We start from the raw sequence: 27,391 nt of genomic DNA on the forward strand, positions 1-27,391 counted from the left end.
ACCAAAAATTTAAAGGGTGGTAGCAAAATGTATAATGTTATGGTTGAAAATGTATATGCTCAGAAGTGAGGATATTAAGAAACAAACATGTACCCTCATAGAAGAGATGGCATGGTTGTGCTAGATCATAAACTCCTTAGGGGAGGGGAAATGCCACTATATATATTTCTGAATATTTGTATTTCCAACAATGTATTTCCAACAGTGCTGAAGCACTGTTGGAGTTCAATAAGTAAACAGAAAATGTAAAGGGTATGTTAGTAGGATGGTAAATTTTGCATATTTCTTTAATTCTATGGATTTGGATCTTGATTTTAATGTTCTATTAAGGTAGTTCTTTTGCCTTGCCTTGACATTAAGAAGAGATTAAGTAAATGACTGACAATAAAAAGAAAGAAAGAAAGAAAGAAAGAAAGAAAGAAAGAAAGAAAGAAAGAAAGAAAGAAAGAAAGAAAGAAAGAAAGAAAGAAAGAAAGAAAGAAAGATGTGTTTTGCACTCTCCATGCATCTCCATCCTCAAAGTCTTTTATTTGTTTTTTGAGTTTGATAGTTCTTCATCACAAGCAAAGAAATAACCTTACTGAGCCGACCTGGCAGCTCTGCCACTTCCCCAGGCTTGCAGGGGTGGAGTGGTGTGTGGATCTGGTCCCCGCATACACTGATGAGTTGTGGGAGGGCACCGTTCACTTTGCAGAATTGTGCTGTTTTCACAGCAAACACTGCTGTGTCTGAGTTGATCTCCCAGGAGTTATTAGAGTCATGGGGGCTGCAAAATAAAACCTGACTGATTTTTAGCTTTGCTGTGTTCTGTAACTGTTGTCCCATCATGCCTTAAGTCTCCGCAACTGCCTCACAGAGACTCTCTAATAGTCACCAGATTTTGTTTCTTTTAAAATGGGACACTTTCAGAAACGCATCAAAGGCAATGTAAGAACTGTATGTGGCAGCAGTTTAAGTACTCTTCCACTGCAGAAATAGAGACCTGCTTTCTTTTGCAAACCTGGTAAAGGTGCCTTAAAATCAAGGACCCTAAAGGGGGCAACTTATTATCCTCTGTGGTAAGACAGGAGAGAGCAATATATGGCTTCACTTATCTGTTGACACAGTCCTAGCCTGACTTAAATGAGGGCACAACTCATGAGCCTGTGCTCCAGAGGCCAGGCTCTCCCTTGTTAGTCTGTCATCTCTACACTAATGCAGCATGTGACCTTCTGGGGGAAAAAAAAAAAAAAAGGCAAAAGGTTTCCCAGACCATCAGTTTCCAAAAAACGTCAGTTTGGGGTTCTTCAGAAGAGGTGACAGAGAGTTCCCTGTGTGAGGAAGTGGCTTTGGCTTTGAGGAGAGTTGAGGGACTTCTGTGCACATAGGGGCTGACCTCACTGTCTCATGGACTTCCAGTGTGAGAATATGTGGCTTTCATCATGTCTCAGTGAATGAAGTATTCCTGTAGAGAAGAGAGAAAAGTTGTTTTAAACACTTCCTGGAAAGCTAGGCCAAGATGCTTCAGAGAGCTTTGATTCCCTTTAGAAGAAGGTAAAAGTGAAGTCTCTAATGAAGGAAGAGAGGGTTTTAGAAAAAGTTCTGCTTGTAGTGGATAAAAAAACATGAGAGATATCTGATCCAAGGGCAGAACTGTGCAATAAATTGATAGTGACTTTTATCTATCACACAGTAAAACAAAAATCAAAAGGCTAGGGCATAATGAGGGCTGAGGAGAAAAGAAATAGAATGTCTACAGATTTTAGAGAATGACTTATATTAAAGCTAGGCGGAACCAGTGTAACACAGACCACAAATTCATTTCCTAATTTTATTTTTTAAGTCCTTAACTTCTGACTGAGCTGCAATGCATGAATGAGATAAGCATCCAGTCTTGGTGTAATATCTTCAGGTGGTCCACTGCATCTCTGAAAGTGTTGTCCACATGGCTGATCCCAGAATTAATTACATTGCTTTTAGAAAGCTTTCAAATTGCTAAGGAACTCACCTGATCAGAAGTTACACCACAGAAACTAAAACTAGTTAAATGAGCTATTAAACACTGAATTGCATAGGAACAAGCCACCTTTTATTGGGCTTCACACCTCTGAATGCTTAATTAGTTCAGTTTTACTTGATGTTATTCCAGGGAAGGAAGTGGATTGGCATTGCTCCCATGGCAGTTATTGACCACTATTTTGCTTAACAGCAACATTATGCATGAGGCACTCTGTTATACAATGTGATACAAAAGTTTTGTTGGTGATATGTTTTCTCTGTCAGACTGCATTTTTGGTGTGACTGATGAGGAAAATAGTCACTTACGAGGTGCTGCTTTGGGCATCCCTTGACATATATCAGGATATGGGGTAGCTTTTCTGTAGGCAACTGCTCCTTCTCCTGACAGAATAAATGGATGCAACCTATGCAGAAATAGGATACAGGTTCTGTATCCTGAAAAGCAGCCTGCTATTATTCTTGTAAGAGTAAGCTATCTGGCCAACACTTCTGAAACTGTCAATTAACTCTGTGCAGGATTGAGTACTAGACACAACAACAACAACAAGTGGTTTGAGAGATCAGCAGACATCTGCTGAAACACCAACTGGATATATCATTTTTCTTTTTCATAGTGCAAGGTTCAATGAGCATTGGATCTGGGACCAAATAAAAGAAAACAACCCCAAATAACCCTAGCTGCAAGTTAGGGAGTTCTTCTTTGAGGCAGCTCAAGCTTTTTGCTTGGATTTGTTTTGGCTCATCTTGGAATTCCACACTTTGTCTATTTTTTTTTTTTCCTCTTTGAAAATCTCTACTTTCTGTCCTTCCAGCAGTGCACTGCAAACTGCAAAATCACAAAGTCTTCTGCTTTTGATGCTCAGAACTGCAGCTGGTATTTGAAAAGACAGTTTTTCATGCATTCACAGTAAACTGTGCCTTCTACATTACTGCTAATGTAATCCTAAAAGAGCACCTTGTATTAACTGAGCTTTTTTCCTGTGCCATGTTTTGATGCAATAAAATTTGGTACAGTCAGCTGTCTTATATAAGCAACAGTGTGAGTCATCTTCAGAAATTGAATATTCACATGCTTCCCTGGCATGAGTTAAGAGAGGATATAAGTTATAATGTGCTAAAAAAGGAAATCTGAAATTCCCAGCAATTTCTTTTAACACTCTATGTTACTGTAGAAGTTATTTTTGCTATGAGTTCAAGACCTGATCCTTCATCATTCTTCAGCCTGTAAATGTGACTCCTGTAAAATGGAACGATGGCAAAGAAACCAAGCCTCTTCATCGGGCGATTCCTCTGGTACAAGGACTGGGTGACCCTCACTGACCAGACCCAGTGCTGGGTCTGTATGCAGAGAGCACCAACACCTTCTGGTCATCTGCATTCAGGGACAGCCACGTGGAGACTGCTGGGGTCAGAGCAAAACCAACGACTACTTGTAATGTGTAAATTACTTGAAGTTTGACAGATAGCCTGGATCTTTATGCCCTGTGCTGTAAATGCTTCACTGTACTGAATGTAGTTAGCACAAATTGAAGTAAGAGCATATCTCATCTCCTCTCTTGATTTCTCCAGCTGGTCAGAATGAAGAAACAGAGCATTCCTTTTCCACTTCCATGTGCCACATTTGTCTCCTCCTTTTTAAAGGACTTGTGGATAAGTTTCTTAATAGTAATGGAAGACATTCTGTTATGATACCTTTGCTGTCTGCCAGTTCTAGGTGAAAAATATGCACTTGGAAAGTTATCATCACTGACATAAGAACATCTAGAGATGAATGGCTTCAGCTGGTCACACTTTAACTGTTCACTGTGGAATATCTTAATAGCACTGAACATTTTAATTGAAATTTTATAAAAAGCAGTGGCCACGAACACTGTGAATGAACAGAGAGATGTTATTATGACTAAAATAGCTTACTTTGTCTCTCCTTTCACTCTGAATTGAAATTGTATCTAGAAATGTATTCCTGTACATTCCTTAAAGACCTTAATTTTGCAGCTCAGTTACAGGCATAGCATCTACCCGACAGCTAATAATGTGTGATGCAGAAGATCAGCTTGTAGAGTACTAATTCATTGCCATTCTATTAAGAAAATGTTTTCCCATTGTAATTATTCCTAAGGATGATGCTTCTGACGCTAAACTACCTATTTTGCAGTTTCTTTTACTGAATATAAATGTAGACATATCTATCTGAATTCCTCTGTCACCATGAGAGAACAGCACTTCTTGTGTTTCTGTCTCGCAGGACCATGCTGTGAGACAGGCCACCTGGAATGATTTCATAACCGTGGTGGTCAGTGGACAACAACTGTGGCGTCGCTGACTGGTAGATCGCCAGAGGAGTTTGTGATCTCTCTGCCTGGCACGGGCAGGCACTGCGTTCAGTAGCTTTCCCCAGCCAACAGGTGAATTTGGCCAGCACCAGGGCTCGCCTGCACATGGCATGGCTACCCAGGGGCTGGTGGGCTGCACAGCATGGAGCGCGCACAAACGAGGACAGCATCAGTCCTCAGCTCTCTCCTTGCTGCATGTATCATGTATCTCTGTCAGCGGACCTCCTCCTTCTTTCTGGCAGAAACTGGGATGAGAGGGAGCATGGTTTGGGTCATCTTCCCTAGAAATAGAAGACATTCATGCTAAATAAGAGACAGAGTTACTGAATGTCAAAAAAAAAAAAAAGTTTCTTTTTTAAGCCTTTCTCCTCCTTTTTCCTCCCCCTCCACTGCCACCCTTGTCTGTGAGCAGAAGAGGCAGCTCTGCAAACTGTCCTTTTGCTCCCGTTGACAAATGCAGTGAGTTTGGGGCGTCAACATTAGACGTTCCATGTCACCAGCTCAGTGAAACTGCAGTGAAGTATGCAAGTAAAGGAGGAAAAAAAAAAAAACAAAAAAAAAAACAACCCTCTGAAAACAACCCTCCGGTGTTTCAGCCTGGCAGTGTCCTGTGTTACAGTACTGTGGGGGATGTTGATAAACACTGGGAAGAGCTGAGAGGTGGCAGAGGCAGGTTAGGGACTGGCAGCTTCTGATAGACTGCAGAAAGCTGTCCCTTCATCTCTTCCTGCGTCTGAATGCCAGATTCTCCTGCTTAGAGGAAGCCTTTACAACTGTTCTGTTTTTACATGCCCTGGATAAAAGGAAGAAGAGAAGCAATGGAAATACAATTTTTAGTAAGCATTTTTAGTAGAAATAATATTTTACATCTCCCCCTGCCTCTGCTGAGTAAGTGCTGTTAGTTCCCATCATTCATTCCTAAGGAAAGTCTTCTAATTCGTCTTTATCAGTGCTGCCAGGTAGAGGTTATTCATTTTTGTTTACCTGGCATGGCCGTGCTGTCACTGCTGCTGCTGCTTTGGCTAGTAGAAGTAACTGCTGCTGTGGACATCTCGCCCAGAATAAGAGCGGGGTCGAGGTGGAGAGGTGAAAAGAACCGTGAGTAACCTGGGCTTTTCCTTCTCTTCTCTGCTCGGTGTTCAAGGAAATGTGTTAGGCCTCATTTGGCAGTGTAAGTCTTCCTCTCCAGGAGACTGTTCTTTAATAATAACCTTCAGGGCATATAATTAAAGATAGTTAAATATGCATGCAGAAAAAATGGGCCACACCTTCTGTACGCTCCCCACATCTGCAGTACAGTCCTGTGCTTCCCTGCAAGCTTCCCGAACAGCCTTTGCTGATTAACTCCTGTATTTCCAGAGAGTTGCAAGACTTCCAGGCTACAATCAGCTGTGATTTTTCTATTTATAATCTTACCATTTTGCACGCTATTTCAAATATTGGTTTTGATAAAGGTAGGAAATTTTACAGCTGTACTGGTTATGTGAAGGATGCTTGTAACCACAATGATTATGCTAGGTAACTTTATTGGTATAAATGGGAAAACTGCAGTTTAAAATCTACAGATTTAGAAGAGGGGGTTTAACCCAGCATTGCAGCTTGTGCAAAGTTTATCAATGTTGCTCTTGAAAAGAAAAAATAACATTACTGTTGGAAAAGGAAAGTAGATGAGTCATGATAATATTTGGGAGTGAGATCTGCAGGACGTGGTACAGCATACACAGTTTACAGTTTGTTTCACTGAAACATCCAGATGATTATTTGCATTTAAAGGACAACTCAATTCTTGCTGACATTATTCTTTATTCTTGTCCAACTATATAAACAAGCATTCCTGTTATTGGCAAAATACTGTAATCATTATTCATGTGAATTTTTTCCTTTTATTTTATTTTATTTATTTTATTTTATTATATTATATATATATATCAGAAATACCTAGATTACAAAAAAGGGAAGAAATATTGAAAATGGAATGAAGGCTTTCAGTTTAATTCAGCTGAATGTGATGAGACTGACTGCAAAATGTATGTGATGAAAATCTCTGAAATAACCAGAGCTTGGAGGGGTGGCTGTTGGTATCCTTGGGCTGGATATTATCTTGACAGTCCTGTTACCTGAAAGCTGCTGATCTGTAGTTTGAGTGATAATTGTTTCCTAAAGCATGTATGGACATACATATCAGTAAATTTACCGCTTCCACTTGGGCACCCAAATCATCAGCCTTATGGAAAGAGGTGCTGGATGCACTGGAACTGAGAACTGAACTCCATTTATTCATTTCATTTACATCCAAAAATTTATACTACCCAGACTAGCAGGTTCTTAATATGTACATTTAGTGCTACATATAAATAACATCCAGTGGGTTATAAATATTCAAGCACATTAAGTAATTATGCTTAGAAGAGCCCTTTAATTTCATGGATATGGAAACTGAGGCACAAATCTCAGAAATATGTTGATTGAAACTTTTCCAAAGCATGTTTCTTATTCATTGAAAAGGTCCTCTAAAAATTCATCTGCATTTATTTTCAAGTATTACCTTTTATGAAAAAAGCCATTTTGTAGAGTAAAAATTCTATATTTTCAGTTTTGACTTAATGTTTTTCATCTGTTTGAAAGTTTGTGATGCTTGGTGTTTAGACTGAATTTAGACAAAAGAATGGAAATAGATGGGGATATAAATATTAATGTCTCACAAAAGCATTACTGAATAAAAGTTAATCAGTTTGGGATGGCATTTAGCCATGATGAGTAAATTATATGAAGGTTCAAGAGCTTAAGAGCACCACATCTTTTGGCATTTGTTTTGCAACTATAGTAGGTCATTTAATGTCATCGGTGGTTAACAATTAGACCTTATGGATTCAAATTGTTTTCTTTCTACTCTTGAGGACAGGGAGTCTAAGTCCAATACATTAGCAAATTACTGGTATGTGGTTAAAGGAAAAATAAGGATGTAAATTAGTTTTTATATCATACTGATGATAATACAACACAATTGCTTAGGGACCTCAGTTGTCATATGTGCTAAGAGTTACAGATCTGAATTACGTCTCCTTGAAATTAAGAGATGCTTGAATCAGACCCAAATATTCTTTTTATTTTAATATTAGCAATATCCTAACTGAGAACAACTGTTGGGCAAGAGAAACTTTACAAGACGGTTATGTGAATTGTATACCATTTGGCTTTTGCTGTCTGTGATGCCAGCATTTCTCTAGTAGCAGAATGCAGATATCATGCGGAGCTGGATGCTATGAGAAGTAGATAACTTCCTCTTTCTGGGAAAGGAGTAAACCAAAATGTTACATAATCATAGCTGATTGATTCTTTGTCAGTGGCTATTAATATTGTATGTGTGCCTTTCAAAATTGATGTGGTTCTTAATGATGCTCTCCTACTGGTTTATTTTTGCACATCATGATAAAAATACTAATAAACACATTAATAAAAATAATAATATAAAAAATTGTGTGATTAAATAGTGTAGTTCGTTTAATTGGTTTACACTTAAATTGCATTGCCCAAGCCAAAAAACATGACTTTAAATACAAAGGAACATGTCTGGTTTCTGACGCTCTTAAACAGGAATTTTCACTAGAGCATTCATGTGTAGCATTTTTTTCAATGCTTTAAAAGTCTTCTGTTTACAACATAGAGAGATATCAAAACACTTTTATTTTAAGTAGTCTTTTAAAAGGTAGATTACTTTGTAGGGTTTTGTTTGTTTGTTTTGATTCTCTGCAATGCTTCTCCAAACAAGAGATCAATATTTATTAAGAGGAATAGTGAGTTGTCTGGAAAAGTCATAGTGATTTAAGTTCTGGCCATGCTTCTCAGGGACAGGACCAAAGTGGTCCAGCAAGGACCACAATACAACTCACATTAAGCTTTACCTGACCTTACACCTCCTTGGAAGAAGCTTTGTTCTTCACTTAACTATTATAATGTTCTTGGAGCTGGGAATTTTGTGACCATATTTCTGATCACAAATGAGTAAGTGAGTCTGAAATGAGTCTGACAAATACACCAACTGGAACAACAACAACAAAAAGTAGTATGGAAGCATGCTAATGGATTAAATCCCACACGTTCCTGTACTTTATCTTATAAAAGCACATGGGGCAGGGGCACAGATCTCAGAGATAATAATAAATATTTAAAACATGTTTAAATATATAAAAATAATATTACTAGAAACTTATGCTATGGTTGTTGTCTTCTGTCACATTATTACTTTTTCAATTCATTTTGTTTGTAAGAAAGTCAATGATTTTTATTTGAATGCCTATATTTTAAATTGTACATGATCATGGGAAATTGCTATTTTGGTACTGAAGTGGCAATGTATTAAGACATGACAGTCTCTCAGAAGAACTGAATTACAGAGTAATACCATTGTTCTATTGTTATTAATTCTTATACTGCATCTAATGCCTCCATTGAAAACTGTACAGGCATTTTTTCAGACATTTATAATGTTTTAAATCTATTGCTGTACTCTATGCAATTTTCTTCGTTAGGAAATTGTAATCAAATTCTTTGCTTGCCCTGAAAAAAAAAAAAAAGTATATTTTCTCATTTTAGGGAGAATAAAATTGTAGTTTTCTGTGCAGGTTTTGGACATCACATTTAAAGATCAGAAATTAAAATTGTCACAGTGAATTGCTGGAGAAAAAATGTGTTTTTCATATTTTTGTTAGAAATTTTTTGTTGGAAAAACTTTGTGAAGCTTTAAGTTTTTAGAATGAATTAAAACTATTCTTTCATTGCTAAATTCATGTTCAATTCATTTTGCATTTTAGGAAAATTTGTTTCTGATGTTCAGAAGAATTCTCATTTTTAAAAAAGTGAATGTGTAGACATATATAAACACACACATATGTATATCAACAATATATATGTAATGGAAAAAGTATCCATAAATGATGGTGGTATTTTTCGATTGTCATCTTGCCCCAGAAAACAAAACAAAAAACAAGGTTTTTTTTTTTTTTTTTTTTTTTTGTTTTTTTGTTTTTTGTTTTTTGTTTTTTCCTTCTGGACAGTAAATTTATTTAAATTTTCAGATTTATTGCAAAGTAAACAATAGTTATAATTTCCAATCCACTGAGAGATCTTGTGGGACAGAAAGCTTTAGAACTCCTGTGATGTGTGTGGTAAAAAGTGACAGAAATCACTTTCTCCAATTACCTTCAGTGTTCACGTAAACTGAGATTGAATAAGGAATTTACTTGCAATGATGCTGGTAATCATAGTTTATTTCTTGATCTATACGTTATTTTGCTTTCTTCAGGCTCAGGGTGGATCTCATCAAGGTGCATAAACAGCTGAGGGGAGGGTGCCAAGAGGACAGAGCTGGGCTCTTCACAGAGGTGCCCAGCAGCACTGGGCACAACCTAGCATGCAAGGGGCTCCCCTGAGCACCAGGCAGCCCTTTTGTGCTGTGCAGGTGACTGAGCACTGGCACAGGCTGCCCAGGGAGCTGTGGGGTCTCCTCCTTGGAGATCTTCAAAAGCCACAAAGGACTTTGGGCCTGGGCAGGCCTGCTCTGGGTGTGCAGCACCCCCAGGCATGCCTCTTCCAGTCTGTAGACCGGGCAGACTGTATGGGTTAGGCTCAGACAGTAGCAGGTTGTAGCATCACACTCACCATCTTATAGGGAACCATCAACCCCCTAAGGTTGATGCCCAAAGGCATCTGTTAGCCTAGGACTACCCCAGCAGTCAGCTGCTGGGAGCAGGCCACCCACAGGAGGTTTGGTGTAAAAAAGTGCTGATTGAGTACACCTGCTTTAGATTACTAAAAACAACTGGTCTTTTAAAGAACCCGTCACGTTCCTTATCTTACAGGAAAAAAAAAAATAAAAAAAAAAAAGGAAAAAGCACATTCTTGAATTCTTACAGAGTAGTCTTTGATGTTAAAAGCTTGATCTTTAGATACGTTATTTACCCTTTCATGTATCAAGTAATTTTAATGGGCAGGTTTGTTTATTAACATTATCATGCACTATACATCTGTGCTTCACTGGAAGCTTTAAAATGAATCCCAAATCATTTAGTGATCTAGGTGTCAAAATGTAAAAAGAAAGGTTTGTTATAGCCTTTCCTAACCTTGAGGCCAGATTCAAGGTACTATTTTTTCTGCTTTCAGGCAGTTGTATTTCTTACAAGAAATCATGTTTCACACAAAAAAATGTCTTAGAGGCCATCATATTATCATAAACCCTTTAAAGTCTAGTAACTAAGTATCTAAAAAGAACAATGAATAGAAAACATGGTTGCCTTTAAATGCCAGAGACTTTTTCTCCTTGAGTAGATGTGTCTGGTAAGACATTTAGAAGAACAATGGAAAGAAATATTAAGAAAAGGAGAGAAAAAAGGGGAGAAAAAGAAGGAATTGGGAGAAAGAAAAAAAAAAAAGAAAGAGAGAAAGAAAGAGAGAAAGAGAGAAAGAAAGAAAGAAAGAAAGAAAGAAAGAAAGAAAGAAAGAAAGAAAGAAAGAAAGAGAATGAGGAAATGAGAGAAAGTAGAAGGACAAAAATCCAACTGTTGCTGTTATTAACTAATTTGTAATTTCTCATGTAAACTACTTACTGTACCAAATTAACTTTAGTGTTCTACTTTCATCACACTATCTCCACTATCTGTAGGATCTAGGAAATAACCTCTTATGGCAGAAATAAATTTACTTGGTACTTTAATTTGTCCAATTTATGAGGATGAAATGAGCTGCTGTATTTTAAAATTGCTTCAGTAAGATTTTACAGTAAAAATTCAAGTGAGTTGACATTGATTCACAAAAGTATAAGATTTTCTGAGTAATTAAAATTTGGAACATTTGCTGCTTCAGAACATTTGAGTTTTAATAAATTTGAATGAAATTGAACTGAATTTTGATGTATAAGGTACCATATGATACAGTAAATGTAAGCTGCTATAGGATTACATTTCTGTAAGACACTCTGCTATTCAATAGAGCCCTTAAATGATTTCTTAGTCCTTATATAAAATGAAGAAAAGCACAGCTTTTGTGCACCTAGTTGTTCTATTTTAAGTAAGATTATTTGATAATAGATTTTTAGAAACTTTTTCTCTTAATTCTGGAGAAGAAAAAAAATGTTCTTTTTGTAACGTAGTTATATTAAGAGATAAAAGCACATTTCTTTTTGAAGGTCTTCCTGTACCATCTGCTAAAGCAGGGATGTATATATTTTTAAATATATTCGATGGTCATTTCTTTTTGATCACTCTGTAATTAAGTCTTAAAGCACTAGATGTATTTCCTAATACCTGCAAGAGCATTTTTATTTTTTTGTTGTCTGAGGACAATGGAAGAGTTAACACCATTCTGTACATGAACTCCACTGAAATCCTCTGTGACTGCTTTCTCTTCTTTTTCTTATCTTCGGTAGTCAGGCTCCCTAATTATTCATCTCCCTCTGCCTATTTGCTTGGTGATATATGGACTCGTTATGCAGGAGTACCCAAAGAGGAACATTAAGACCACCCAGTACCTAGATAAGTCCTTTATGGTGCTCCAAGTCTGCTTTCCTGCCAAAAGCAGTGTTATTACCTCCAAGGTTTAAAATCACAAGGTTTAGAAAAGTACAGAAACCTCTCATTCATCTTAGTGATCTTTCAGCCTTGCACATTCAGCTCTTCCATTTCATGCTGTTTATCAACAGAAGGAAGATTCAAAAAGTCATTGCTTATCTCCAGGGCCTGGAGCTTTACCTGGGACACTGTCCCGTGTCTCACTGCTAATCATACTGAATGACATGGCCAGCTCCATGAGACACAGGTGCATTACTGCCTAATAGGAGAAAACTATCTCTGAATCAAAATGCCTTATGGATTTTCTTTTTTTTTTTTTTTTTTCTTCTTCTCTTCCCTTAAGAGAGTCTTTTATTTTCTTTTAATGTTCTTTCTCCTTTTCGTGTGAATCTGAAATCACACTGTCAACTTGTCAACTTCCTTTCCCTCAGCCACCAAGGGAAAGGACACAAGGAGTCTCAATTCTTATACAACAAGCATAGATCGTCACAGATTTACGTTTAAAAATACATAGGCATTGTTTTTTCTTCAGAAGGGTATTGCCTACGCTTACGATGAATACATTTGTCAAAATCAGATTACTTTCTAGACAATGAAAGAATGCAAGAATGATTTATTTGCCATGACTGTTTTTACTTGGTACTGTTATACAAGATTTTTTTGCTGTGATACAAAATGACTAAGGCAAAATATCATGAAACATGATTTGTGCCCCACAGAGTGCTTGGAATATCAGTGTAATTTTACTCAAGGTTGAATGCGAAAATGTAGGAAAAATGTACAAAAATGTAGGAAATTCCCAAAGAGCAGAAATAGTGAAGTTTACAGATGTGTGTATCATGTGGAACGTTTTTAATATCTTTGAAGATATGTGCCTATTTTTAATTTCATCCTCGCCCCTTCTGTCTCTGTAGCACAAAACTCTGTCCTTGACACCAAGTTTTCTTGCAGAAAGGATGCTTATATTGTCTCTCTCTCTGGCTGAACTTCCTGTTTTCATGCTATGTGTAAGGTCTAAGTGTCTTTGAGAATCTCCATGCTGCAGGGCTAGATAGGAATTCTGGCAAGGTAGAACAAAGACATTTTTTCAACTATGAACTATATCTTGTAGTGGAGTAAGCCATTCATAACATGTTAAAAGACTGTATTATAGGAATTACTGTGAGAACTGTGTAAATTGTACAAAACCAATAAATAAATAAATAAAATTTGCCTATCCTGTATAATAATTGTGTGTGGAAAAACATATGCCTCTGATGGCTCAAGCTGAAAGATGTAGTCACTACAGAAAAACATGCTTATTTACTGTTCTTTTACATATGTTCAGAATAAATCAATTTTCTACTCTCAATTACGCTGCCTTTCAGCAAGGTTTTTGTATGATTCAGCCTACCCAGTGGGTTGAAATGGTCAGGCTGGAAAATTACCTCTGTGGAATGTTCCCACTGATATATTACAGTCCTGAAAATGGGTTTTCTTTAGTTTCCTACATTTTTATTTGCATTTTCTCTTCCATGGGCTTTTCTGAGAGGAGATACCATCAGGAGGTCTCATTCTCTTTGGTCTCTTTGTCCTTGCTCTCCCAAGACAGTTCTTGGCTATTGAGCAGTGCATCGAGAAAGCCTGTCATGTTTTGGGGCCACACTGAATATCTCTTGGGAGGGCAGGATGAGGAGACATAGGCACTCCAGGCAAAATGTGTTGGTGAAGGACAAATATCTCCCAGTTACTGACTCTGCTCATTAGATGTGCCAAACTAGGGTTAGAGAATTTACAGAAATCCTTACTTTTGGAGCCCATTTTTCTTAGAGAGATTTAGAGGTTTCTGTGACAGAAACACAATGAGCTACAGAAAAAGTAAGGTATTTAATGAGAAACAGATGAGGCCTGTGTATTGTTAATGGAGAAAGACTACTGTTTTGTGTAAAGAGAAGCCGACATGTAACATTAGGAATAAAAACAGAGGAGCTTACAGGACATTTTAACAAAAAAATTGTTTTATTCTTGATGTTTAAGATACTGCTTCAAATAATGTCTTTAAAACTTACTGTGTCCAATGTATAGTCTGTGTGTATGTCTTCATTAAAAAAAAAAAAGAAAGAAAAAGGAATAGATATCTGTTCCATTCTGTTGTTCTTGTTTTAGTGCTTTCAATATCATTTTACAGATGCTCACTTTCTTTCTTAACACTGGTTGTCCCTTTAGAACAATATCCAAAGATAATATTTTTTTCACAATCAATTTCTACTTGCTTCAACATCTGTTGATGTGATTTATTAATGTTCAGGTACAAATAAAGATACTTTGTGTGTATGTGTGTGTTCATGTTCAACAACATAAAAAGAATCCGACTTCAGCTTTCCTTAAAAACAAAGTCTCACTGGCTTAGCTTTTCTGTCTTTCTTTTTTTCTTAAAGACCATTGGGAATATTATAGTTTTACATGTCAGCTACAAATGGTTTTATGTCCAATATTTGATTTAAAAATCACATGGCCTTGAATAGTAGTGTTTTTTTTTTTTTTTTTGTGTGTGTGTGTGTGTGTGTGTGTGTTTTGTTTGTTTTTGTTTTAAGCAAAGCCTGCTTAGTTTTGTATAACACCATGACATTAATGTCTTCTTTTTACTGACTGTAAACATTTTAGTTTGCATTTTATATGCAGCACCTTTAAGCTTTAATTGGACATCTGATAGTTTGTGTACATAAGCACCTACCAGCTAATGTGGAAATTGCAGACTAAGAAGTAATGATACTATTGTGCTGGTGGATGCAGACTTCAGCCTGTTTTGTCAGATTGTCTCTCAGGAGTGTCTGCTGTATTTCAGAAAACCTTTTGGTATGAACTGTTAGAGAAATATGAAAATGATGAGGCAGGTGCCAAAGCAAGCCTCCGACAGGCATTGTATCCCACCCAGATTATAAGGTTCACACCTTATTTTTTATCTTAAATATTAGTATCTCAAACTATGACTGTATTAAGGTTATATCTCTCACTTTTGATGGGTGTTGCTTCTATTATCATATTTTATAAATACTAGCTATTCATGTTGTTGTTTCAGTCTATAAAGTATCTTACATTTTGGGGATTCATGTTGTAGCTAGAGAACAAACAGTATCGATTTGTTTCTGATATGCTTTGAGGAATTCTCTACTTTTCCTTCTGCATTTCTGTGAAAAAATGCATATGATCAGAGTGAAACAATTCTCCCTTTCTGATGCACCGTCACACCTTCATTTATTGCAGGAATCATCAGTGGTCACCTAACAGTGCTATATCAAAATGCAATCTGAAAAGTTAGTTCATCCCAGGTTAAAAATTTGGGGATGATATTTTAACAACAGTTTACTTCTAAAGTAGCCTTAGGCAAAGAAATATAATCTAACAACCTTGCAGCAACTGTAGCATCTGAAGAAGACATTAATTGGTCCTTTTTCTTCAGCTCACTACGAGGTCCTATTAGTTTGGTGTTTGCTGTCCTCATTTCATGGATGAGATCATGATAGACAAAAGATGATAGACAAAGTATGTATGAGAATTTGCAAAAGCCACACAGAAAATCAATAGTTTTACAGATTCTTGTCCATTAGTTCTAAACTTATGAGAGCATGTGCATGGGAAAAAAAAAAAAAAAAAAAAAAAAAAGGAAAAGAAAAGAAAAAAAAAGAAAAGAAAGGAAAAAAAAAGACATGCTGTATCAGTATTTAATGAAAAGTCTATATATAAGTGTTCTCTTGTACATGTTTTTGGCACTATATGTATATGATATATTGTAATAGTTACTGACAGTGTTACCATATGTTACAAGCAGCAAGTGAAATAGGGTAAATCCAGAAATATCTGGGCATATTTGGACATTTTGGGAACACTGCAGCAGAGGTAGAAAACAAATGTAATTCTGGATTAGTTTAAGCATGTCTATGTTGATAGAAGCATTTCTGCATTCATAGAACTGTTTTGGAGCAACTTCCACATAATCTAGTGCACACATATAACAGTACTCTCTCTTGCAGGACAAGACAAACAACAGAATAAAAATCGAAGTTATGATTTTGGAACTTAAGCAGTCCTGCAAAATCTACAGCAGCTTTTTCATGATAAAGCTGAAAAGAGGGAGGAGAATGTGTTTTCGCTGGCCTCTAGCAGAAACAAATGTTTTAACATTTTGTTTGGAGACCAAGAGACCAGATGTATAAGTTAATTAAGGTAGTAAGGGTGGTATTTCAATGAAGGCTGAGTTTAGCCTAGCTATCCCAATGCTTCTCAGTGTAGGTTCATTTGAAGGAGCCAGTAAGGGGAGTCTGGGGAAATTAACCTTGTTAGGCTAAAGCTTGCCTTTGGAGCACTCAAAGTGCAGCACAATTTTTGGACAACAAGTCTCAGCTGTGGACTTGAGGTCCCTGATAAAACAGAAAATGTCTTAGAAGCCAAGAATATGTCTAGGGATATATAACTCTACAGCAGCCAGGAAAGGGAGTCTCAGCAAGAGACAAAACATTCAGTAAAGCATGGTTTTCAGTGAAATAAATGCTTACAATCAGATCAATCTCATTGACGTGTGAAGGTTGACATGAAGATTTCAATTACACAATAGCGTACTAAGACCACCTTAGAAAATCTGAGTCCCCTTGCTTTTTTAAAAAAGCTTTGTTTTGCATTTAAGAGATATATTGCTTAAAAAGCAGGAATAAGGTGTTACTAGAGTGTGTCAGGCTTGAAACTACACAGAGCAGTCTTCATTACTTACATGAGAAGGAAGTATTAAAGCAAGTACAATCTGATGGTGAGTAGTCTGCCAAGTACAACCTGCTCCATGGCTGGAGAATTATGAAGAGGTATGTATTCTGCTGTGCCAGAGCTTGATAACAAAGTTAAAGGACTTGTGAAGCATGCACTGCAGCCTATGTGTCCCTCACATATACCAGAAGTGTTTAGTGAGCACTTGGATAACTGTTATTTTCTCTAGATAAAAGAAGTCATGAGCTGTCAAGTAGGTTCCTTTAATATGATGAAATGAGGCTTTGGAATAAGAAGCAGCAGGAAGAAACTTCTCACTAGTTAACTACAGAAGACCTAAATACAGATATTTCAAAACATGTCATGTTTTTTTAGGATTAAGCCTCTTCAGTTTAACCAGAAATAAATACCAAAGTAAATAAATAAAGGAATAATATAGCTGCATGTGCTTTTGAGATGTGACATTAGCCTGTACTACTGTCCATGCTTTTCTCAGCAGTGTCCACAGTATACTTGATTTTTTATTTTTTTATTTTTAACTATGAGAGGAAGCTATCTGAATATCAGCTAACTTCTCCTACAAGCAAGAAACAGGCATAACTGTTCAGTTTTAACCATTATATCAGCACAATAGAAATGGTTTTGTTCAGAGTCAGCAAGGTCGATGTCACTGTTACCAATGAAGCTCAGATTCCAGGTTCTTCTGTGGCATGTTTTTTGTCACTCAGAGGATTAGTTGGCCTCAGTGGAAGGCTAAAGCAGACAGGCTAAAAATATCTCATTCAGCAGAGAATGCTACAGCTGCCTTAAACAATACATTGCTGCAATACCATTGGTTCTATTTACCAAAAACTCCTTCTTAACCTCCTCAGTTCAGCCAATCTCATCCGAGGTGTAACTTATTTGAGATTTAATTCTGCTGTCTCCTTGAAGTTGGACTGTTAGCAGTACTCACCTGAGAATTTTCATTTTCTATAAATAAAGAAAATGAAGCCCGAAGGCCGAAGTCTCCCCCAGGTATACAGGGAACATAAATGCCAGCAATACTCAGTTTAATAGTGTGTTGTTGATTATTTGTAGATTGTAGAGTTCTTGGATGGTTTGGAATAAAATGTAACTGCCTTGAAGCTGGGTTATACCTATATAAGGGGGTGTCGAGAGGCGGGAGACCTTTTCTCCATTAACACCAGCGACAGGACCCGCGGGAACGGGGTTAAGCTGAGGCAGGGAAAGTTTAGGCTTGACATCAGGAGGGGGTTCTTCACAGAGAGAGTGGTTGCACACTGGAACAGGCTCCCCAGGGAAGTGGTCGCTGCACCGAGCCTGACTGAATTTAAGAAGAGATTGGACTGTGCACTTAGTCACATGGTCTGAACTTGGGTAGACCTGTGCGGTGTCAAGAGTTGGACTTGATGATCCTTAAGGGTCCCTTCCAACTCAGGATATTCTATGATTCTATGATTCTATGATTTCAGAAGACTAGCATTTGGAAAAGAATTAGAAATTGTCAAATAATACACTCAAGCTACCAACTACACTGAATGTGTTTTCATGCTGAGACTTGTGGGGAATAGAGTTAAATCCAGTTGGAGGCTGGTCACTAGTGAAGTCCCCCAGAGCTTAGTATTAGGGCCGGTTCTCTTTACTATCTTTATTGATGATCTGGATGAGGGGATCAAGTGCACCCTCAGTAAGTTTGCAGATAACACCAAGTTAGGTGCATGTGTTGATCTGCTCGAGGGTAGGAAGACTGTGCAGGAGGATCTGGATAGGCAGGACCGATGGGCTGAGGTCAACCGTATGAAGCTCAACAAGGCCAAGTGCCGGGTCCTGCACCTGGGGAGCAACAACCCCAAGCAGAGCTACAGGCTGGGAGATGAGTGGTTGGAAAACTGCCTGGCAGAGAAGGACCTGGGAGTATTGGTTGACAGTCGACTGAATAGGAGACAGCAGTGTGCTCAGGTGGCCAAGAAGGCCAACAGCATCCTGGCTTGTATCAGAAGCAGTGTGGCCAGCAGGGCTAGGGAAGCAATTGTCCCCCTGTACTCGGCTCTGGTGAGGCCACACCTTGAGTACTGTGTTCAGTTTTGGGCCCCTTGCTACAAGAAGGACATGGAGGTGCTCGAGCGGGTCCAGAGAAGGGCAACAAAGCTGGTGAGGGGTCTGGAGAACAAGTCTTACGAGGAGAGGCTGAGTGAGCTGGGGTTGTTCAGCCTGGAAAAGAGGAGGCTCAAGGTTGACCTTATTGCACTCTACAGGTACCTTAAAGGAGGTTATAACAAGGTGGCAGTTGGTCTGTTCTCCCATATACCTGCTGACAGGACAAGGGTGAATGGGCTAAAGTTGCACCAGGGGTGTTTTAGGTTGGATGTTAGGAAGACCTTCTTTACTGAGAGAGTTGTGATGCATTGGAATGGGCTGCCCAGGGAAGTGGTGGAGTCACCATCCCTGGAAGTCTTTAAAAGACATTTAGATGTAGAGCTTAGTGATATGGTTTAGTGGAGGACTTAGTGTTGGGCCAGAGGCTGGACTTGGTGATCTTGGAGGTCTCTTCCAACCTAGCCGATTCTGTGATTCTGTGACTCAAAATGCTACCAATGTAATCACTGATGAACGCTCTAAGGAAATGCTAGAATTCAGACAAAAAAATCCAGTGTTTTGTTTGCATTTGCATTAGCGAACTGCCTTTGATTATACAATACTTTTTTTGCTTTGTTCGTATTCATAAAGATGTGTTCATGCTCTTTGCTTGCCATTGTGTTGTTACTACAGTGTAACGCAGCATTTGCAGATTCAGGCTGGTGCTTACGTGAGGAACCTTAAGGAAGAGATGCTGGAGGAGTCCTTACGCATTCATAGAATAAATACTCATTAGATTGTTATTCTTTCTAAATGTTCTCTTTTTTCAATCTCTTGTGTCAGTCTCAATCTTTGTGTGGCTCATTTTATACCATTTTTTCTGATTATTAAACCCTTTTGCAGTTCTTTAGCCCCTTCATACCTTGTGCTCCAGCATCCCCAGTGGGTCTGTGGTAACCAAATTGTTTTTACCTGCTAAAAAATAAAAGCAAATATCTAACCTGATGTTTCACTGTGCAGTCTGCTTACCTCTGAACACTCACACAGCATATTCATAGGATATAATTTCCAAGTTCATGGCAAGAAACGTATTTTGTGTATTCAGTGCATAATTTCAATATAGTCACACAATAACAGAACTAGTGCCTTCCAGAGCCAGGTGAGCACAACTACTTGCTGAGAGATGTGGCTTTGTGTTTTTCTGTATTCCAGACCATACTTGCTCCAGTTACTCAAAGGAAACATACCTGTGTGCTTACTAACACAGAAAAATAGTTCTTTTACTCATAATTAATAGGGACATTTTTGTTTAATTAAAAACAATCACTTTAATGTGGGATGGCAGTATGGAAAACTATCAAGATCTCAGTGATGAAAGTTCCACAAAGATACTAGCTATGGGGAAAAAAGGCAGTAAAAGGAAACTGTTGTTTAGTTTTGCCTCTAGTCTTCTACTTTTGTTCTTTTTAATAGTATTCATGCACTTCTGACAACAAACAAGTTATTCCTTTAAGAGTTAGAAAGTACAAAGATGAGACTGAAAGGAGTATTACTGTGAAGTATTTAAAGGCTATTTGTTAAGAACTTTAAGATTCTTGGTATAATATACTGTGGAATTGCACATTTATTTATTTCAGTAAGATACTTTCATTACTGTGAGAAAGTTTTTTTCCTTTGTCCTCTTACTGTTTTGATGTTATAGTAAAATGCTAAAGTAAAAGAATGTTCTTAATTCTGAAGTTTTAGTTGAGAAAGCATTTTGACTTGGACCTGAGCCATTCAAGCTACACAACTGTCAACTACAATTGTTATTCTGGTGATTTGGAATCAACTCTTCATGCTTCACAGGTGACAAGAAATTTTGCTTCATTTGCAAACTGTGCATGCATGGGATATGAGTTTGAATTTCAGAGGGTTGATCAAAATAATGTAGGAAAGCTCCATTCATGCATTAATTCTTTTAATGTAGTTATTCATGTGTAGTATAAAGTTACAGTGTAAATTTCATTTTATACGGAATATTTATTTAGACAGCTCAGTTTAAACATCTGGAACAAAAACAATTCCAGGATCCTGCTGCAAAAAACAGCTCAGTTTATTCTCATGTCATGGGAAATGCAACTATTACATTCAGTGAGATGAATGTTGGTAGGTACTGGCCATAGAACAGCTCTTGTACTTTTCAGATGAGTGTTTTATGCAACAGGATCCATATGAGCATCAAATCCCAAAGTGAGGTGATGGGGCAAGGAATGGTTTGGGAATTCTCACACTTTGGGGTAGTCAGCTGTCTGCAACAGCTCTGGGGTTTGAATGAGTGCACACCTGTTAATAAAAGGGAGTGAAAGACTGTTACTAAACTGGCTGAGTCACTACGAGTCACCACTATGAGTATTCTGAGTCCATCTATTGAGAGAAATCAGTAGAAGAATACCCTTAGACTGATGCAATAAACCCACTCTTGCAATACTCAAAATTTGCATCTGATTTCCATAACTATTTAACACATTGATCTTTAAATTGTTTTCATTGCCAAGAGTTCAACAGGCAAGATTGCAAAATAAAGTGCCATTTAAAATTAAAAGTGTAGCTATCTGTCAGAAACATAACCATTTTTGGGTTATTTCTGAGGCATATGAGATGAGAAATGGTAGAATAAACGCAGTACACTCCAAGCAGCAGTGTAAAAAGAGGCCCCTTCCTCAGCTGGCAGAAATAAATTTAGTGATGAGATTGATTCATACCAGCTGTGGATCAGGCCCACTGTCAGAGAAGAGTGGGATCAAAAACAGGAGCCCATTAGCAGGATAGTTTTGCTGAAATCAAGTTTTTGGAGTTACATGGGAGCTGAAGGTATGCGTTACAGAATTCTGTGAAGCGTGGGGATATATTATTTATGTTACAGAAATACTAACGTATTGCTTTTTGGATTGGTGGATTTCATTCTCAACTTTCTAGTCTGAGCTTAGTTTGGGCTTGTAAAGATTTTTTTTTTTTTTTTTTTTTTTTTTTTTTTTTTTTTTTGTTAAATCCTATAACCCTAGCAGTAAAGTTTAGATGCTGAATACCTCAGTCTAGTCAGGGAAGATTGTTGCTGAATTTCACTGGAAAACTGATGAAATAGCCTGAGAAGGTACAAGCCTTCATAGACCCACTCAGTGATTCATGTATGTCCCCTTGCAGGGGCAGGGAGGAAGAAATAATGAGGTGAGAACTAGGTTATCCCAGCAGTTTTTTCCTGAGGAGTTAATAGGGTGGTGGTCTTTAGCTTTGAGTTAGTAACTGAAATTGGTTGGCATGGTAAGATGAAGTGAAGGTAACACTTTTTTTTTTTTCCCCCTTTTTCCCTTCACTGGGGTTCTTCAAACATTTTCTCAAAGTTGCTTAGACTTATGAGGTCAGTGTTTACCTCTCAGACTATTTTGATGTTTGTTATTTTTTTTTTCTATTCTTCCCCCTGTTTTGCTGTTGTTGTTTTCCCCTCTTGTTCCTGTTCTCTCATGTTGATTGCAGAATCTCAGATACGGTGAGTCTGGTGGTTTAACACAGTGTGTGGAGTGTGTTTGATCTTAGCAAGCAAATGCTCTTGTTAGTAAGCCCAGAATATCAACATGGTAAGCTCACCTACCTCCCAGTGTTTTCCCTAGTGAGCTTTAGGAAATAAGTTTCTAAGAGAGTTTGAATCTTGTTGGTCTCACTGAAGTGAGTAAGGCTGATGAAAAGCAGAAGAATCCTTTTGATTATAAGTGATTGAAGTGTACTTGAGGATTTTACTCTCTGAAAAATAAAGTTGCAGGCCTGTCACCTGAATAAGCTACATACAGTTCAGTGAAGAGCTATTGAAGTAGCATCTTGGTATCAACTGTAAGATAAGTAAATTGTAACTTCATTTATATTCATCAAAACTGTCTAATGTCACGTATTCCTGATTTTAGTAATATGCTGTAAAAATGTGATTAATAATTATGCTGAAAGTTCTTAAATGTCAGTGTGTAGTGTATTAGGTTGCCAATACTTTGAAACTATGGCAATAGTAATACTTATTGAGCTGCTATAGCCTCCCTGTGAAAACATTCTTAAAAGAACTTCAAGGAAGTAGTTTAACAAAACTTCTGTTTCTTTAGGTTTGTACTTTTCCAGCTGAAAGAGGCGTGTTGGCAGACAACCAGTTTGTGTGTCAAGTTTCTATGTAAAGAAAACTAGCATCTTGTTTGTAATTGCCTCTCCTAACAGCAACTGGTTATGAGTTGTTGGTATTTAACGTGTTGTTTTGTTGTTTTTGTGGTGTTTGTTTAGCATCAACAGCTGCTGTCTTAAAGTGTTCTAGCTTATCTCTAAATGATCATTAGCCTTGTGAAGTATGAAGGGCACCTGCTCAGTCATCTGACTTTAATCCTTAGGAAACACACTTTTGCTCGAGATCATACCGAGTTCATTCGTTTTACATTTAGCATCACCATTGGTCTATGATGTGTGCAGCACAGTTACTCCTCGTCTCCCTGATTTTTTGTGTGCTGTAGTGAGATTTTTTGCAGTGAATGTGCTTAGCTAAGCATTTGGGCTCTGAAGTTCAAAATTATGGTTCTGAAGACATGCTTCTTTCTAGCTTGTAAAGCAAATCATGCTATGCCTACAGGGTATGATGTCCTTTAATTCTGGCATATCTTTGATGGTGTGGGTGCCTTATTCTTGGCCATCTGTGTGCCTTTAATAGCTTCAATGAATCAATAATCTCTGTGAAGTATTACATGTGTGAGAAGTCTCTATAGGATTAGCTCACCTGTGGGGAACATAGTTTCCTTGCTTTAAAATACTCTCCTCCATCATGGTAAATAGAGGTCACTTTTGAATTCTACTTAACTTCAGATCCTGTTAGCAAGGTAACTAACTCTCTTGAAGCTCCAGCATCTCCATTTGGAAAGAGTGGGGCATCACCCTCTTTTGAGTACTGTCAATGGCATTAACTTTATTTTACATTTTAGAGGATATGTATAACAGTCTGTGGAAAAACTGCCATACATGTTATGTATTTAAAGCTCAGGCAACACTTCACTCTTGCAAACAACCTCTAGGAAGCCGTAATCAAACATCAAGGCCCAAATCTCTGCCATAAGATGAATATTACCAAGCTTGTTAGTTTTGTGAAATCTTAAACTAAAGAAGCTATATCCTTCTGAATCAGATAGTATCACTGAGTTACTTCAAAGGGAAAACTGAGAGCTGTAAAGATATGGTTATTGTGGAAGTAGATAAGAATAAAAAGAGTTTAGGGGCATAGGTGAGACTTGGCTTGAGCAGGGAAAAGCAATGATAAAAATGGCTGGGTGATCATAGCTTCTAATGCACTGCCAGGGGAAATAGCACAGGTTGTCACAAGGTGCTACTTGTGCTATGGCTAGTGGAAAATAGTTCCAGAAGACTTTGAAAATATTTAAAGCAAAGCAATGGGGTTCAACTGTCCTAACACTAGTTTTAATTGTCACTTTAGAATTTAACTGTGAGCCTTGTTCCTATTTTTGATACAGAAGCAATTAAGAGAATATAGGCAGCACTTTTCAAGATAATGTGATCATCTGTCACTGCGGCCTTTTTTTTTTTTTCCATAAATCTCAATTTTGTTTCCTTTCTTTGCTGACTGCTAAGTGAATTATTTGGATATTGAAGAGCCCTTCTGATTAGCTGTAATGAAGAGCCAGATCCCTGGTTGTCTGTGTTCCCCTTGCAAGGTTGATGTGAGAAGAGGGGGAAATCAAGGGTTATGATAGGAACATAGGCACACTCTTCATCTAGTGCTGTTGCTTGATCTGACTAATATATACAAGGCATAAGTCTGGGGCACACAAGGGTGAGGCTGCTGCTTGCTGGGAACTCCTCTGAGTGGCCTGAACAAGGAGCTGAATGTAAGCTAGTGCATCCCGTGAGCATGAGCACTGTGTTCTGCAGCTAGAAGTCATTTTCAGTTAAATTTTAATAGCAGTGTATGCAGTAGTGTTCAAAGAATTAAGTTCTAACTGTGATAAAGACAAATTACTTGCTTCCTTACGACTGGATGCTAACAATAAGATTGTAATAGTGAACTCAGAGCAGCTTCTGCTAAGCTATAGGACTTCTTCCTCAACACATCTTTGTTTTCTGGTGTTCAGCATCTATTTCCTCTGTGGTTAAAGTTGACTTTAAGTGAAATGACAATGCTGGCAAACACTGGAGAACTGTGGAAGTTGGGCTCCTTGCTTTTTAGTGCTGTTGCAGAAAGTCAACCACTGGAACTTGAGATTACCACACAACAAATTTTTCAGCTTTGCTTTTGTCTTTTCCAGACAGCTGAGTAATTGCCCAGTCTCTTAGGTATAGAGCCCAGTGAATGATTATCTTGTTGCTTTCCTGACAGATGCTAAACCTGCTACAAATTAAGTTGTCTACTTGTTTTACCAGGCGAATGGGGCTATGTTAGTCAATTCTTAAGCTAATGGAGAAATAGGAGGAACGTGGAATGTTTGCTGGAACATGAACCAAAACATTGGTCATGGAAGCCTACAGGGGTTGGGTTGGGTTTGGTTTTCCTCTGAATTTTGTGTGGAATTCGATGCAGCTCAAGCGGTAAAGTCATCATAGATTTCCCTTCATCCCTGCTTACTAGATGGGGAGCCAAAGAAACTGCATGAAAGTTCCAGCACTGCCCTTCCCTGATACAAGGCAGGTGATAGCATGGCATTGTTGGTTAAACTTGGGGAGAGTCAGTCAATACACTGCTCTTTGTATGTGTGGCTACCTCTGGTAGGTGTGCTCTTGCATGCATGAGCCTGTCTCCTTGGCTCTGGTAAGATCATTGAACAGCAAGGGTAGCTCCTGATGTGGACAGAGTCTGGATGCATCTGCATTGGTCTTAACTTCTTTTTGTAATCAAGCTACAGAACTAAAAACATTTTCGAAATTCTGTAGAACTTTTCTACATGAATATTAGTGAATCGGGGACCTAACACTCACCATTTAATCATGACTATAATGTCCTGCTTGTCTACAGAACAGTTCCATTCTGCAGAAGGCATTGATTAAACTTCATTGCGATACTATTTCTGTATGTTTTCTGTTTCTTCAGCTATGTTTTTTACCAAGTGTGTTATTATCCCTTCCACAACTGAACCTTCTGGAAAGGAGCAAAAGCTTCAGGGGGAAGAGGGGGGCAGCTTTTGTCATTTTAAATTTCTCACAGATTGCTCAGGGTAGCAAAACAATGAATGTTTCATTATTACCATAATAGATTAAAACATCTGCAATAAATAATGCTGATGGCTATTTGTGATGGCACAAAGTATTGTTTTTGTTCTCTTTTATAAAATTACAGCTCATTAACTGTCATAAAGCAAAGATACCATAAATAAAACAACTAGTAGTGTTTCATTTCCCAGAAATGTGAAAGCCTGCTGGTTGGGAACTTTGAAAAGTTTGTTTTCACAGCTGGAGCAGTCAAGTATCTGAGTATGTTAGGGTCTGTCACTTCTGTGGCAAGAGAAATTACGAGGATTCAAACAATTTGTTGGTCCTCATCACAAAGCTAATATTGCTCTTATCTTCCTTCTCATCATGAAGTGCTTTCTACTTAGATTACAAGACACCTGTACTGAGCAATAAAAATATTTTTAAGTAAATCAGTAATTATAGAATGTTTATTAATTGAAAAGAGTAATTAGGTAAGTTGGTCTGGCTTCCAAAATAATAGAAACCATGGAGTAGTTGCCCAGGTATGTCCCCATGTTGAACCAAATTTGTATTTAGACCTTTTTTGAAATGGCACTATAATCTTAATAGCAAGTTGTTTATAATAATCCAATTGGTCCTTCATCAAAGATCACCTCATCTCACCTGAGATCACTGCAGTTTTATGTGTGCTCAATTTTCAAGCCATGAGAACAGACTTGAAGTGGATCGCTTACCTCACAGATGTGCAATGATGTAACTTCAGATTTGTTTCCAATTTATTTTCCATAGGCTTTTACATAAAAAGTTCATTCAAAAAGTAAAATAATTTGAACCATACCTCGTGTCTCATGTTCTGAACAGTGGTTCAAGTTTCCAGTCCCAGATTTTCTCCCGCGAGTCTTGGTATTTGTGACAGTTATAATCGTGTGGTAGTTACGGGATCGCTAGGAATTTTTTCCCTGGCCAGGACACAAGTTGGATTCGTGCTGGAGCTGTGGGCTGCACACATGCTGTGTCTCGTGGTGGAACACTTGAGCCCGCAGCTGTAGGCTGCACAATAGGAAATCCTCCTCTGAATTTAACATTTCTCAACATTAAGGCTAAATCTGTATTTTGGCTGTAGCTGTGTATACTTTGAAACAACAGAGTGATGTACAGCACTGTTTGTTCCTTAGGCAGTTTAGGATTAGATTAAAAGAACTTGTGTGGCAGTCTGAATCTAAGTATTTGGATGTCTGCACAACATAATCCTCTAGTTCAAGGTTCATCAGACATCAGATGACAGGGTTTTTATTGTTGTTGTTTGGTTGAGCTTTTACTGGGGTCGCAGTGTGTTTTTTGTAGCTTTATTATTATTTCATATATGACAGATTATGTTTCTGATACTATAAGTATCAGAAATACATGTGTGTTGAAGGATTCTCTTCCAAAGGAGAGTGAGGAGGTTGTAAACTTGTAGGAACCCTGAAAATAGCATTTTAGGATTTA

At 37.8% G+C, this 27,391-nt stretch overlaps 1 protein-coding gene and 2 long non-coding RNA genes across 4 annotated transcripts in view; 2 read left to right on the forward strand and 1 right to left on the reverse strand.

Moving 5' to 3' along the window:
- The window catches only part of ROBO1 (roundabout guidance receptor 1), a 737,177-nt gene that overhangs the window by 192,985 nt on the left and 516,801 nt on the right, over positions 1-27,391 (forward strand). The gene's annotated exons all lie outside the window — the stretch shown is intronic.
- On the reverse strand, positions 1,208-26,918 carry LOC101792187 (uncharacterized). Its single transcript, XR_002403269.4, has 3 exons — positions 26,742-26,918; positions 5,316-5,542; positions 1,208-1,444 (listed from the first exon to the last, which is right to left on the reverse strand). It is a non-coding gene; the product is annotated as an uncharacterized lncRNA (long non-coding RNA).
- Positions 21,278-27,391, forward strand: part of LOC110353149 (uncharacterized) — a 58,225-nt gene continuing 52,111 nt past the window's right edge. The window contains exon 1 of the long non-coding RNA XR_002403268.4: positions 21,278-21,559. This is a non-coding gene — a long non-coding RNA (uncharacterized lncRNA). The remainder of the gene's footprint in view (positions 21,560-27,391) is intronic.

This window comes from Anas platyrhynchos, chromosome 1 (assembly GCF_047663525.1).
Source record: "Anas platyrhynchos isolate ZD024472 breed Pekin duck chromosome 1, IASCAAS_PekinDuck_T2T, whole genome shotgun sequence".
NCBI classification, from domain to species: Eukaryota; Metazoa; Chordata; class Aves; order Anseriformes; family Anatidae; genus Anas; species Anas platyrhynchos.